Source organism: Pantherophis guttatus, chromosome 4 (assembly GCF_059756535.1).
Source record: "Pantherophis guttatus breed Tessera chromosome 4, ASM5975653v1, whole genome shotgun sequence".
Taxonomy (NCBI): domain Eukaryota; kingdom Metazoa; phylum Chordata; class Lepidosauria; order Squamata; family Colubridae; genus Pantherophis; species Pantherophis guttatus.
Genome location: NC_142066.1, coordinates 32,551,837 through 32,566,380, shown reverse-complemented (window position 1 = coordinate 32,566,380; position 14,544 = coordinate 32,551,837).

The following is a 14,544-nucleotide window of genomic DNA, read 5'->3' as shown; positions in this document are numbered from 1 at the left end:
TGATGATGTATCGACGCCGAAGCTGCTTACCTTCATGCTAGCTTTATTCTCTTGTGAACTGTTTCGGTATTGTGGAGAGGGATCTAGGGAGATAGCCTTGCTTCACATACCCAGATAAGACTTTGTTTTTAATGTGCTTTCTTAAAGACATAGTGCTTTTTAAATGTTTTAAAGTAAATTATATTTTTACACAAGACGCCTCTGTCAGAATTATTTCAGTCTCAGTGTGTTTGCTCATGAGCTGGTTCACGGTCCAGAGTACCCCTCAACCCCATTTCATAACAGTTTTTTATAGGGTTGCCTTAATTTCAAGTACTGCATGGATAAATATATTTCATCCCCGATCTTAAACTCTCTCTGGGGAGGCCTCTTCCAATCTGCTTGTTTCCTTTGTGACTCTCCCGCCTTCACTAAAGCTTTCTGCACATTTCCCCAAGTGTTTCTTCAGGTGTCCATTCACTCCATTAGGGTTACTGAGGAGGGAGGTTCCCTTGGAAGCGCTGGCATGGGCACAAACTCTATTCCTGTAGCCACATTGAATGGAGTGAACCCAGTGCTGCTGTGAACTGAGTTATTATAGACTACCTCTACAAATGGCAAGAGTTTTGCCCAGTTTGTTTGCTGATAGTTCACAAAAAAACATAAATATTGCCTGACTATTGCGTTGGCCTACTCTACTGCCCCATTAGTGCTTGGATGGAACCTGGAACTAAGTCCCTGGAAGGAACCTATTAGTTTTAAAAATTCCTGCCAGAATTTTGCAGTGAACTGCAACCCCCCCCATTGCAGATGTGTATTTTGGAACTCCATGCAGCTGGTAGATATGTTGTGCGAACAGTTTAGCTAGGTTCTGAGCTGATGGAAGCTTGGGGAACACAATGAAGTGGGCTTGCTTTGAAAATAAATTGACCATGGTCCAAATCACTCTGCTTCTCACACTCTCCAGCAGTTCCACAATGAAGTCCATAGTGATCTCTTCCCATGGTTGGCTAGGGTCAGCCATTGGCTGCAGCAACCAGGGCTCTTTCCTGGCATTCACTTCACAGATGCACACATCGGGCAGCTCATCATGTAGCTCTCTATGTCCTTCTTCATTTTAGAAGGACAGAATGGTCCTCCTGGCCAGGTGGAGGGTTTTTACAAAGCCAAAGTGGCCAGCTGATTTCACATCATGGCTTTGGTGTAAAATTTGGTGTCTCAGACTGGCTGGTACATACAGTTTGTCTCTCTTCCAGGTCAGGTTCTCCTCATTGTCATCTCATTCTGATGGGCTTGGAACCATTCATCCTCCTGTAGGGCTTTTCTCAGACAATGAGTTTAACCCCTTGCCAGAGACATGAGGAGTATCCAGTGGAAATCACCTTTCAGAGGTTTTGACTGCTAGCTGTTTAGAGCGAATGATACAGTTAACAATTTTCTCTCAGGTGCTTTAGTATTGGAGCATCCTGGAGACTGTGTTTAGGACTGGCTCTGCTGCAAACAGGCACTTGAGTTTCTCAAAAGCCTCTTGCGTTCCATAGCCAGTTCAGCAGCTGACTGGGCTCTGGTTTTACTCCCCCTTTGCCCGTCTTTAGTAGTTCAGTGATTGGCAGAGTGATTTGGGTGAAAGTTGGAATAAACTGTCTATAGAAGTTGGCAAAGCCCAACTTTTGAGTTTATTTTTTATTTATTTTATTTTATTTCGAATTTATATACCGCACCTTCTCCCGAGGGACTCAGGGCAGTGTCCAGCCAGATAAAAACATACAATACAAATATTAAAAAACAATTAAAAGGATATATAGTAATTTGGCCCCAATTTAAGAAAACAAACCAATTAAAAATTAAAAATATGTTAAAAAATATGTTAAGCCAGCCCGGCTTGCTGAAAAAAGAAAGTTTTAAGGGCATGGCGGAAGGCACCGAGATCTTGGATTCTCCTTATCTCTGGGGGCAGCTGATTCCAGAGGGTAGATGCCTCCACAGAGAAGCCCCCCCTGGGGGTCGCCAGCCTACATTGTTTGGCTGATGGCACCCCGAGGAGGCCCTCTCTGTAGGAGTGCACAGGTCAGTGGGAGGTCATCGGTAGCAGCAGGCGGTCTCGAAGATAACTAGGTCCTATGCCATGGAGCGCTTTAAAGGTGGTAACCAACACCTTGAAGTGCACCCGGAAGACCACTGGGAGCCAGTGGATTCACGCAGGAGCGGTGTTATGTGGGAGCACCAGGCGGCTCCCGTAATTACCCGTGCGGCCGCATTCTGGACCAGTTGGAGCCTCCGGGTGCTCCTCAAGGGGAGCCCCATGTAGAGAGCATTGCAGTAGTCGAGATGACGAGGGCATGAGTGACTGTGCACAGGGAATCCCGATCAAGAAAGGGCCGCAACTGGCGAATCAGGTGAACCTGACAGAAGGTCCCCCTGGCTACAGCCGTCAGATGTTCCTCCAAGGACAGCTGCGTATCCAGGAGGACTCCCAGATTGCACACCCTCTCCACGGGGGCTAAAGACTCGCCCTCAATAGTTAGTGATGGAGTCAACTGACTATATCGAGATGCCGGGAGCCACAGCCACTCAGTCTTGGAAGGGTTGAGCTTGAGCCTGTTCCTCCCCATCCAGATCCACACAGCCTCCAGGCACTGGGACATCACTTCAAGGGCATCGTTGGGGTGGCCTGGGGTTGATTTCTGGTTCAAGAGGCCTCCACTCCAATATGGCTTTCACCTTCCCGGGATCCATTTCCACCCCCTCACTTGACACCTGATAGCCCAAATAATCCAGGCTAGTTTTATGAAAGTTACTTTTCAAAGTTTGGTGTAGAGTTTAGCATCTAAGAGTTTCCTCAGCACCTCACACTCTAACTTCCAATGTTCTTCCATTGTCTAAGAGTAAATGAGGATGTCATTCATGTACACTAGGACCTCTTTATATAGATGCTCATGGAGCACCTTTTTTTATTAATTTTATGACTACAGCTACTGCTTCCTGCAGTCCAAACAGCATCACCCAGAACTGGTAGCATCCCAGGAGGCAATTGAAATCTGTCTTTCACTTTAATCCTTATCTGGTAATATGTTTCCCTCAAGTCCAGCTTGGTGAATACCTTCCCTTTGGATAGGTATCCCAGCATGTCCTTCATGAGGGGAAGGGGTACATGTTCTTGATGCATATCTCATTAATTCTACGGAAATCCACACACAGCCTGATGGACCCATTCTTCTTGAAAAGTACAGGGGCTGCCACCCAGGATTTTGCTGGCTGAATGGATCTCTAGCCAGTTCTTGTGTATGAAACTCCTCAGCTCCTCCATCTCCCTGTGGGGAGGGTGTGTCTCTGTTTCAGCCCAGTGGGTCTGAATCTGACCCAAAGCTCTTCCATGAAAGCATCAACATTCCCAACTCTGGAGCTCCTTCCTCATGGATGAATACCATCCAGTCCATAGCCTCCCCATCCAGTCTTGCAGTGATGGCATTCACACATACAATGACATCTGAATAGTCAGCCCCATACAAATCTAGACTTGATTTAGGAAGTAGGCCAGTGATGGCGAACCTTTTTGGGGTTGCATGCCAAAAGTCCGAGCGCGCGAACCCTCATGTGCTCTCGCGTGCCAGCACCCATAATGCAATGGGCACCTCCATTTGCGCATGTGCACATGACTCCTAATGCGCATGCACCTCACACTGCACATACGCACATGCAACTCCCACTGTGCATGTGTGCGCCCGCCATGCATGCACCCCCACTTTTTCAAAGAGGGCCGGCGCACCACTTACTGGAGGACAACCAGTTACCCTGGCAAGACAGCTTTTCCCAAGCCCTCAGCAGTGCTCTCGGCCCTGCCTGCCAACTCGCCAGTGCCCCATTCACCCATCCCAGCAGAGGCCTTTTGCCCATGCTGCTCCTCCAGTCAGAAGGAGGTGCAGGGAAACACGCGAGGAGGCCGCAGTTGCCACTGGCAGCGTAGATGATTCCCACTTGCGGCGATTGCAGGAGCCGAGCCCGATGGCGGGAGGGGGCGGCCGGGGAGAAGGAAGCTGAATGGGGGGGGGGACGGGATGGCCAGCACAGCCACAACTCCAGCTGCTTCAGTCACGGGTTGCAGGTGCCCTTTGGAACAGGACTCTCCAACCTTGGCAACCTTAAGATTTGTGGACTTTGAGAACTCCCAGAGTTCTCAAAGTTGCCAAGGTTGGAGAGCCCAGCTCTACCTTGGAAAGGCCCATCGTAAGGCAGGCAGGAGGGTTCTACTCTCACAAGCCTCCATTCCTGCAAGGAGCATTTACAGCCTGGGGGTGGAGCTGCAGTCCTGCTTGCGCCATTCATTGCAAGCCTCAGCTGCCCGCCAACCAGAGAAGGCAGGTGGGCCCGGCTGGCAGCAACCCCGGCCTCCTCACGTGTTTCCCTGCACCCCCTTCTGACTGGGGGAGCAGCATGGGCAAAAGGCTGCTGGTCCACCGGTGGTCCGGACTACCTGGGACTGCGCAAGTATCTCGCGCGGGCAGGGAGGGGGGGAATCCCTGGCTTACTTTGTTCTGCTCCCTTAGGAAGTGACCGCCAGGATTCCCTTTTTTGGCACGCGCGCCAATTGCGGGTCTTTGTGTGCGCAAGCATGCCAGAAATCAGACCAGCTGGCTGGTGCGCATGCGCACTCTGGAAACAGGAAGATCATTTTCCTGGAGTGCGCATGTGCAATGGGCGGCTGCTCTTCCAATTTCTGGCACGCCCATGCACATGAAAACCAGATGGCCGCCGTAGCGGAACCCGGAAGAACAATGGGCAATGGCTCCACGTGCCCGGAGAAATGGCTCTGCGTGCCACTTCCGGCACGCGTGCCATAGGTTCGCCAACACGGAAATAGGCTAACATCTCTGGTTTTCTGTTAAATGTTGCTTTCAAAGGAGGAGGTTCTTGGTTGTTCTGGACCAACACATAACCTGGTGGCACCCCCACTGCTTGTGAAATCACTTGTGCTTGCAATCCCGCGGCACCCTGAAGCACTTGGATTTGTCCCAGAGTTTCCTGAGGAGGGATGGTCATCCCTTGAGGACTCCCAGTTCCTTGGGATGCTGGTCTAGTCATCATGGGTTGGAATCAGGGACAGCAAGGAACATCATGGGTTGGGATCAGGGAGGCTTGGGTTTGACCAGACCATGCTCCTGGGGCTAGTGTTACTTGGTATGCCGACACCACTTCTCACACTTCCATGTCAACAAATCTCTCTCTCAGTTGCTCCATTGAAGGACTATGGCATGCTGTCAGATATTTCCAATTTTTCAGTTTCTTCCAATCAATGGCTCTTTTGACTTTCCACTTTGATCCCCACGTCATGGCCACATTTGGTGGAATCGAAGAGAACATTATATATTGAAATTTTTTATCCATTTTTCCATCGAAAATGCCCAAAAGAAATAATTCCAGCTTCAATTCTATCTTCTGTTCAATTATCTCTTCCAACCATTTTCTTATCTTTTGCTAATATTTTCTGGCCTTGGGGCAAGTCCACCACATATGGTAGAAAGTTCCCTGTTAGTAGCCACATCTCCAGCATTCAGGTGATCGGTTTGCGAACATTTTGGCCTATCTGGCTGGTGGTAAGTGCCAATGGTAGAACATTTTATAGAGGTTCTCCTTGTAAGCAGTAGACATCATTAGTTTATACCGTGTTTCCCTGAAAATAAGACAGGGTCTTATTTTCTTTTGACCCCTCCAAATAAGGGCTTGGCCTTATTATTGGAGGGGGGGTGTCTTATTATTTTGGGGGTGCAGGAGGCGGTAAGCATGGCACTGGATGTCCTGTTGCTGCCGTCGCCTCCCCTCCCCATTCTTCATGTTGGCTACTGCCCTGACATGTCCTGCCGCTGCTGCTTCCTCATGGAGCAGGACTCTGCAAGGACTTGTGCCATTGCATGCATGAACTGCAGCACCGCCACAAGCTTCATCATACCAGCACAGCTGGCGTCCTGCTGCTCGCGGCTGTGCCAGTAGGTTGAATCTCATGGCTGTCCTACAGTTCCTGCATGCAATGGCATAAGCCTTGCAGAGTCCTGCTCCATGAGGAAGCAGCAGCGGTGCGACGAGTCTCACAAAGACTTGTTTCTGGCAGGTGGGGCGGGGGAGAAGCGAGATGTGTGGAGCAAGATGTGGCTCCCCTTGCCATCTCTTCTCCCCCCCACCAGGCATGATAGGGGTCCTGACCCTCGCTTACCCACCCGCCTTCACCCACCCCCTTTAGGGTGTAATTTGGGGATGGCAGGTGGAGCAGGCAAGAAGCGTCTTGTTTGTGCCCTGCCCCACCTATCACCCATCTTAATAAAGAGACAGTGGGGAAGGGAAGCAGCCAGGCTGCTGTTGCCATTGGGTTGGGATGGGACGTGTTGGGCCACGAGATGTGCATCTTACTTTTCCAGCACCATCACATTCCTCGCCTTTCTGTCCTGGGAGACACGTTGTAGAAAAAATTTTCTCGTGAGTTCAAGGAATTTGGCTGAATTTGTGAGAAAGTTTTTTCTCACGAATGGTATATATATGGTACTTCTTCCACAGTACCATATATTGCCTATTCTTTATTGTCTCAAAGAGCCTTTTTCTAGTAAAAATTCCTTCTAATCTGCTCACTTATCAAATATCTACTGTTGTTAGATAATACACTCTATTTATTTATTTATTTATTTATTAGTCATATTTCTGTGCCGCCCACCCTCCGAGGACTCTGGTGGCTTACACCAAAGACAGTATACTAAATAGCATATTGCCCCCTTACAATCTGGGTTCTCATTTTACCCACCTCGGAAGGATGGAAGGCTGAGTCAACCTTGAGCCGGTGAGATTTGATCCGCTGATCTGCTGAACTAGCAGTCAGCTGCAGTAGCTGCAGTACTGCACCCTAACCACTGTGCCACCTCGAATTTTATCCTATCTTAATCTTATATCTGTAATTAATTAATAGTTCAACAGTTTTAGTTAACTATACCATTATCAATTCCAGTCTAAATTCATTTACCAATACACAGGCAGATAATTTCTAGTAATTAAAAGTTGTATTACATTTTAAATCTATCTATTCGTATATCCAAAATGTTAACTATAAAAAATTAGAGGTTGTATTTCAAGATCATACAGGTATTACCTCTTAATCACTTTATAAATTTATCTATTTGTAAATATATCTAATATATATACCTATATATACATCTAAGTGATTATATAAACATTACTGTAAATAAATTTAATAATGAGTAGTAAATATAAAATATTTATAAATACAGATATAGAAATATAAATTTACACAGTAATAAGTAATAAATATACACAGCTGGTAGCTGACGTTTCCAATCCAAAGTCCTTCACCAGTTCAAAAAAATTCTTTTCTCTTAAGTCTCGCTATTTCGTCCACAACTCCTCAGTTCTCTGTTCTCCACTTTCCAGATCCAAGATGTCAGCTTCCCTCTAGTATGCACAGTCACTGCCACTTCTCTTCACGCTCAAAGCGAAATATTTTTTGTATCAAAAAATATTTCTGTACATATTCCTTTCCTATTTGCTCTCCACGATCTCTAATCACTCGAAATCACTCACCACAAGTTCAGTCTCAATAATTACTCTGGTTATACAATTTTCCAACAGAGTTCCTGTTCAGATCATCAAATCATACCCTCTTCTCTTTCTGCCATCTTCTCAGTGCTTCGCTTCCACCACTAAGGTGCCGCTTTTCCCACTTTGGAGACTTACTAATCCATCAGCTTGTAGATTCTACCAGTTTAGAGAAGCAACCCGGTATCTCACTTTAAACTGTTACTTTCCACCGATACTTCTCGCTGTTTCAATTTTGGTTTTGGCCATAAATAAAATCTGCTTTTTTTCCAAGCCTCGTCTTGAGTCTCACTCTTTGGCATTCTGGTGACTCAAGTGTATTTTGGGATTTTACATTTCAGTTTATTGTCATTGCACCTCGTACAACGAAATTAAATGCCATCTTCAGTGTACATTATACATAAAAAATAAAACAAAAACACACATCCTTCACATTCTATACAATTGAATTGAAAACCTGATATTGCTTTAGTATTGCACTATACCTTAGAATTCAATATAGTTACTGCTCTGGGATAGAAGCTCTTTTTCAGCCTATTTATCCTTGTTTTTACTGTCCTGTACCATCTGGCAGATGGTAATAGTTAAAAAAAAAGGGTGCCCAGGATGAGATGGATCTTTAAGAATATTTTGAACTTTCTTAAGGCAGAGGGAGCTATAAAGCTCTTCCAAAGAGGGGAGAGGGCAACCAATGATCCTCTGGGCAATGACGTTAACCCTCTGGAGTGCTGTTGTTATTTAGGTGTTTATTCTGGTTAGGCCCAATTAATAGACTTAAGGCTTCGTTATTACAAAAAATATTTATTTGTTTCTTATCTTCCACAGAATTACATTTTGGACTGTAACTGCTCTGACAGGTGCATCAACTTATATACAGAGGAGGCGGGGCAAAAGGTAAGTAGGGACCAATGGGAAGGAGCATAGTGACATCATATATTTAACACATATACAAATGTACATATATACAGAAAACAGGTTAGGTATTTTTAATTGTAACAAATCCCCCTCTAAAATACCTAACTAATAATAAATCACCGGTTTTAGATATGTATATTAAATTTAGAAGTCAGATATGTATGTTGTTTAGTTGCTAAAGGTTTAGTGAGAATGTCAGCAATCTGTTCACTCGAATCGCAGTGTATAGCCTTAATAAATCCTATACTCGATAATTGTCTCACATGTTTATATTTGATATCAATGTGTCGAGATCTTTGGCCTATTGCCTCGGAAGCTGATATATCTATTGCTGCTTTATTATCTTCATTAATAAGAATAGGATAAATGGGTTCATCCCATATATTGGACAACAAATCATCAAACCAGGTCAGGTTATTGGCTGCTTTAGATAGGCAAATGTATTCGGCTTCAGCCGTAGAAGTGGCAGTTAAATTTTGTTTGCCAGTATACCAATGTACCGTGCAACCATTTATAAGGAAAACATAACCGGAGGTACTTTTTCGACTTTTTGGGTCTCCAGCCCAATCAGCATCAGCATAACAGGTCAATATGGGCTTTTCTGAAATAAATGGCTCTAGATATAAACAGACATCAGCACTAAATTTTAGATACCTTAGAATTCTTTTGATTCCTTCCCAGTGATATACACTAGGGCTGCTTACGTGTCTTGACAATAGATTAACAGCAAGAGTCATATCTGGTCTGGTCCAATTAGAAATATACAATAATGATCCAATAATAGATCTATACAAAGTGTTTTCTTTAAAGGGTTCGTATTCATTGTGCATGTTTCCAGTGAAGTCAGTTGACATGGGGGTCTCGCAAGTTTTTGAATTTATCATATTGCACTTTTGTATAAGTTCTATAATTTTTTCTTTTTGGGATAATTTGAATCCCTTATCGGTTTTATCAATTTGGACTCCTAAATATTTATTTACTTTTCCTAGTATTTTTAAGTTAAAGTGTTTACCCAATTTTTCAGCAAATTCATCACAGTTGATTTTATCTTGTCCAAAATACAATATGTCGTCAACATAGATTAGTACATATTCAATAGAATTATTATTTCTTTTAGTGAAAAAACATAGATCCGATGAAGTGGCTATAAAACCCATATCTTTAAGTATTTTTGACAGACATTCATACCATCATTTACCAGACTGTTTTAATCCATATAGACTCTTATTTAACAACCAAGTTTCTCCTTTTTGAGTATTTTTTCCTGGGGGTGCCTTTACATATATTTCCTTATCGAGATTGGCATGTAGGTATGCAGTTTGTACATCAAACTGATATACGTCCAAATTCAGAATGGAAGCTAATACTAATGCAGTCTTTATGCTCTCTGCTCTAACAGTAGGTGAATATGTGTCTTTGTAATCATCAGGGAATCTTTGGGCAAATCCTTGGGCTACTAACCTAGCTTTATACAGGAATTTGTTATCCTCTAGTTCTTTGATTTTAAATATCCATTTAGTACCAATGGAGGACTTATCTGCGGGGGGATCTGCTGGTGTGTATACGTTTAGTTCCTTTAAACTATCCATCTCCTTTTTCATCGCTTCCTCCCACTTTGTTTTCTCTTCCAGAGGTAATTTAAGTATTTCATCATATGTATTGCGTGTTAATTTTTTGGCATTGAGAGATAGTATGTAGTCATCAAATCTTTTTGGAATTGTACCCCTATTTGATCTAATGGGTCTATCAGGAGGAGATTCAGCATCTTGCATAAACTTTGCTTCTTTCTCAGTTAGTGGGTCTACTTTCAAGATAGGATGCCCTTTTTTCCATTCCTCATTAATTATTTTTTGATAATTGTGTTTGCCTGTCTTTATGATTTTGGGCTCAGTAACTGGTGAATTGTGTTTTCTGTGAGTGGATGTTGCGTTCTCTGATTCGGGGCACAATTCGTTAAGGTGTATTTTGGACCAATTAGAGTGTTCATGGAACACAGCAGATCTAGACATGATGAATTGGTTGTTTTTAGCTATGAAACGATATCCCTTAGTTCCTGATTCGTACCCCATGAATCTTAGTCTTTTAGATACTTTTTCGCCTTTGTGTCTCAACTGTTTAGGCACATACACATCTTCAGTTACACCAAATATTTGTAGATGTCCAATTTTTGGTTTTTTGTTATACATGAGTTCATATGGTGTTTTGTTAATTACACTGGACCATAATCGATTTAGGGTATAATTAGAATATGTAAGGGCTTCAGCCCAGAAAGATTGATTTAAACCAGCATCATCTAGCACACATCTAACCATGGTTTGTAATAAACCATTTTTTCTCTCTACGACCCTGTTCTGGAAGGGTGAGAAGGGACAGGATTTAAAATGTAATATTCCCTGCATTTTTAGCCAATTGAAAAACTTGTTAGACAAAAATTCCGATCCTCTGTCGGTCATTATTTGTTTGATTTTTACATTATGTTGAGTTTCTACTTTTTTAAAGAATTATTTGAATTTTTTGAAAACTTCATTTTTATGGTTAAGAGTGTACACGAACCCAAACCTGCTGTAATCATCGACTATAGTTAGGAAATATTTTTTTCTATATTTGATTGATGGTTTCATTGGACCTACGACATCCATATGTACCAATTGGAAAATTGATTGTGTGGTGCGAGTGGCCTTTTTGGGCTTAGGTTTGTTTTTGAGCTTAGAGGATTTACATACAGAACACTCCAAATAGTTTTTACAACCCTTTACTTTGATGTTTTCAGAACATTCTAACATTTTCTGTATAACAGGGAAACTGGCATGTCCTAGATTCCTATGAAGTAAATGAGTACAGTTGTCATGTATTGGTTTACCATTGTATAATTTTTCTGATAGAATGGGTTCACTTGTTGACATATTTTCACTCCCTCCATAACTATCGGGTTTAGTCTCTTTGCTTTTTACCTGAGTGTGTGCATAGATTAATTCATCATTTCGTGGTAGTAGATATGTTAGTCCCTCTTCAGTGAATATTTTGTCTATGTTCCTATTGTTTTTTGTCATGAATACCTTTCCATTTTTGAATGTGGTCTCTACCCCATACTCTTCACTTAGTTTTAGAGTTGCCAATATATTATGCGGAATTTCGGGTACAAATAGTACCCCCTCTATTTCCCCTATACCTTTGATATGAGTGTTACCTACTCTTCTTACTAGAATTTTATTTTGATTCGCTACCTTTATGTAATACTCTTTTTCTGTGAAGTTGTTGAGAATTTTTCGATTGTGTGTTGTGTGGCTTGTGGCTCCAGAGTCAATGAGCCAGGTGTTGAATGAATCTGATGCTGATGGATTATTGTCTTTTATTCCATATAATGATCCATATCTGTTTTCCCTAGAGTTGTCTCTATATCTTTTTTTGTCTTTTGAATAGGGTGATTCCCTGCATTTATGTCTGTAGTCAGGAGAAGTTCTATCTGCGAAATGGATTCTTCTATCTGATCTGTCTTTGTGATAATATGTATCTCTATATCCTGCGTTCTTAGGGCAGTCTCTCTTTTGATGTTTTTCTGAGCCACATATAGTGCATTCAGGTGGATATCTATCTCTGCCTCGGAAATCTACTCTTTTTTGGTTTCTGCCTTCCCTTTGATGTATATATCGTTCCCTTCTAAGTTTGTCTTCTGCTATAAATTTATTAGTAAGATTTTCTAATGTAATATGTTCTAAGCTTAAGCTGTCAAGTAAAGTTATGTAATTATCCCAGCTGGAGTCTAGGGAATTGATTATAATACTTTTCATACTGCCATCAGATATATTCTCCCCCCTTTGGATGAGTTCTGTTCTGGTTGCGTTTAGGTTTAGAATATGTTCGCTCATGGTGATACCATGCCTTAACCTGGCAGAGTGGAATTCCCTTGCAATTCTAGTAGTTGTGGCCACATTTTTGCTATAAAATAAATTAAATAATTTTCGGAATATTTCAGATACAGTCAGGTTATGTTCAAGGCTAGGAAAAATACTTGGGGATATAGAGGCAATGAGGATATAATAAGCCTTATGGTGGAGGCAGTCCATTTCATAAGTCCAGGGTTTGTCTGGGGGATCATTAATAAAGAACAAAATGTTTTCTCTCAAATATATGACCTGGAGCTGCTGGCTCCATTCCATCAGATTATTTCCATCTAATTTTAATTTTACAAAGTCTGTAGGTAGTGTCCCAGATTGGTGTGAATAGTTACTTACATTCAGTTGCTGTCCATGGTTTAAAATCTTAGCATACTCACAATAAGGCAGAGGTATACTAGAGGCATGTCTGTATTGGCTTGTCTCTATGTTTGTGTTGGATCTGTACTGACTTGTATTTATGTCCTCTTCTTTTTTTCTTGCAGGTTTGTTCTGCACATGCCCAGATCTCATTCTTCCCCAGCAGTCGACGAGAGAGGACTCTGTGCTTGCGGCTCCCAGGATGAAGCCCCAGTCGGCCCTCTGGTCTTCGGCTTTGGCTCCGGAAGGCCTCTGTTGGCTGAAAATAGCCCGGGATGCCGTCCAGCTCATCGGGAAGTCTCCGGAACCTCGGCGGTCGGCGAAATCCTCATCGGAGGCCTGGCAGTCTTGTTCTTCGATGCGGCTGGAGAATGGGGCCCGGTTCGGACAATCACTGATGGTGAGTTTGGATCGTTCAGCGAGTTGTTCTGCGACAGGCAAGTGTGATATTTTAAATTTTGGGTCTTGGTCTTCTCGTGTGGGTGTCAGATGGTATTCTCTGGTGTATGATTGCCAGCGCGTCTTTTCTTGCGTGGCTGGTTCTTCCTCTAGGTAGTCTAATTCTTTTTTACTTTTGTTGGATGTTAGTTTAGAGGGTTTTCTTGCGTCTTCTGATTGTGAGTTTGGTATTTTTAGCTTAGCCCCGAATGCCACGGTTAACACCTGCATGGCATTATCTAGTTCAGTAGGTTGATTAGTATATTTGTTACATAGTTGTTTTTTATTTATATCTGGAATCAGGTAGTTATTTTCTTTGTAGGTTCTGTTTCCCACCTTGTAATTTAAATTTCGGGAGTCTTTTAATGATTGGTCAGCCATTTTAGAAGAATTAAATAGACAAGATGGCCGCCATGAAAAAGGCGCGAAACCATCGCTAGCTTCATTGTTAGTTTTGTAGTCAGAGGTTGACTTTCTTACCGTGGATTTTTCATGTTTATTATGTTTGATCTCCTCATCTGCCGCTGCTCCGTGATAGTTTACTCGGCTGCGGAGTTTCGCAAGCAGATTTGAGTCATCTGGAGCCGTTTCTATTAATTCTAGTATTTTTCTTTTTATGTCACCTTCCTTGTTTGAGGCTGAGGGAGCTACTTCTGTTCCATCTGGTGATTGTTTGGAGTTTGTCAGGAATTCTTTTTCGTGGAATTGTATATTTGTCTTCATTTCTTCTTTTGGTGTATTGTTTTCAGGAGTCAGCTGGGCTGCCATTCTTTTCATTAGATGTCTAGTCACAGGTCTTCTTTTTTCTTTTTATGGTTTTTGCATTTCTAGGTTGGTTGGGCCTACCAAACCATCCTCTTGCTACCAATTTGTTATTTAGGTGTTTATTCTGGTTAGGCACAATTAATAGACTTAAGGCTTCGTTATTACAAAAAATATTTATTTGTTTCTTATCTTCCACAGAATTACATTTTGGACTGCAACTGCTCTGACAGGAGCATCAACTTATATACAGAGGAGGCGGGGCAAAAGGTAAGTAGGGACCAATGGGAAGGAGCATAGTGACATCATATATTTAACACATATACAAATGTACATATATACAGAAAACAGGTTAGGTATTTTTAATTGTAACAGCTGCCCTATCTGCCACTGTGCAATTGGCAAACCATACACAGGTGCAGTAATTTGGAAAGAAGGGCTCTGTTTATTGATGAGTAGAACCAACAACAGTATGTAATTCTGAGACCACTGACAAATTAGCTTGATGAGCGCAAGAATATTTATACAGTTTACAGTATTTTGTAATTTTGAGGTTTGCTTTGTGTGCTTTTATTATTTGGTTGGTGATGGGTTAATCCTATTATAT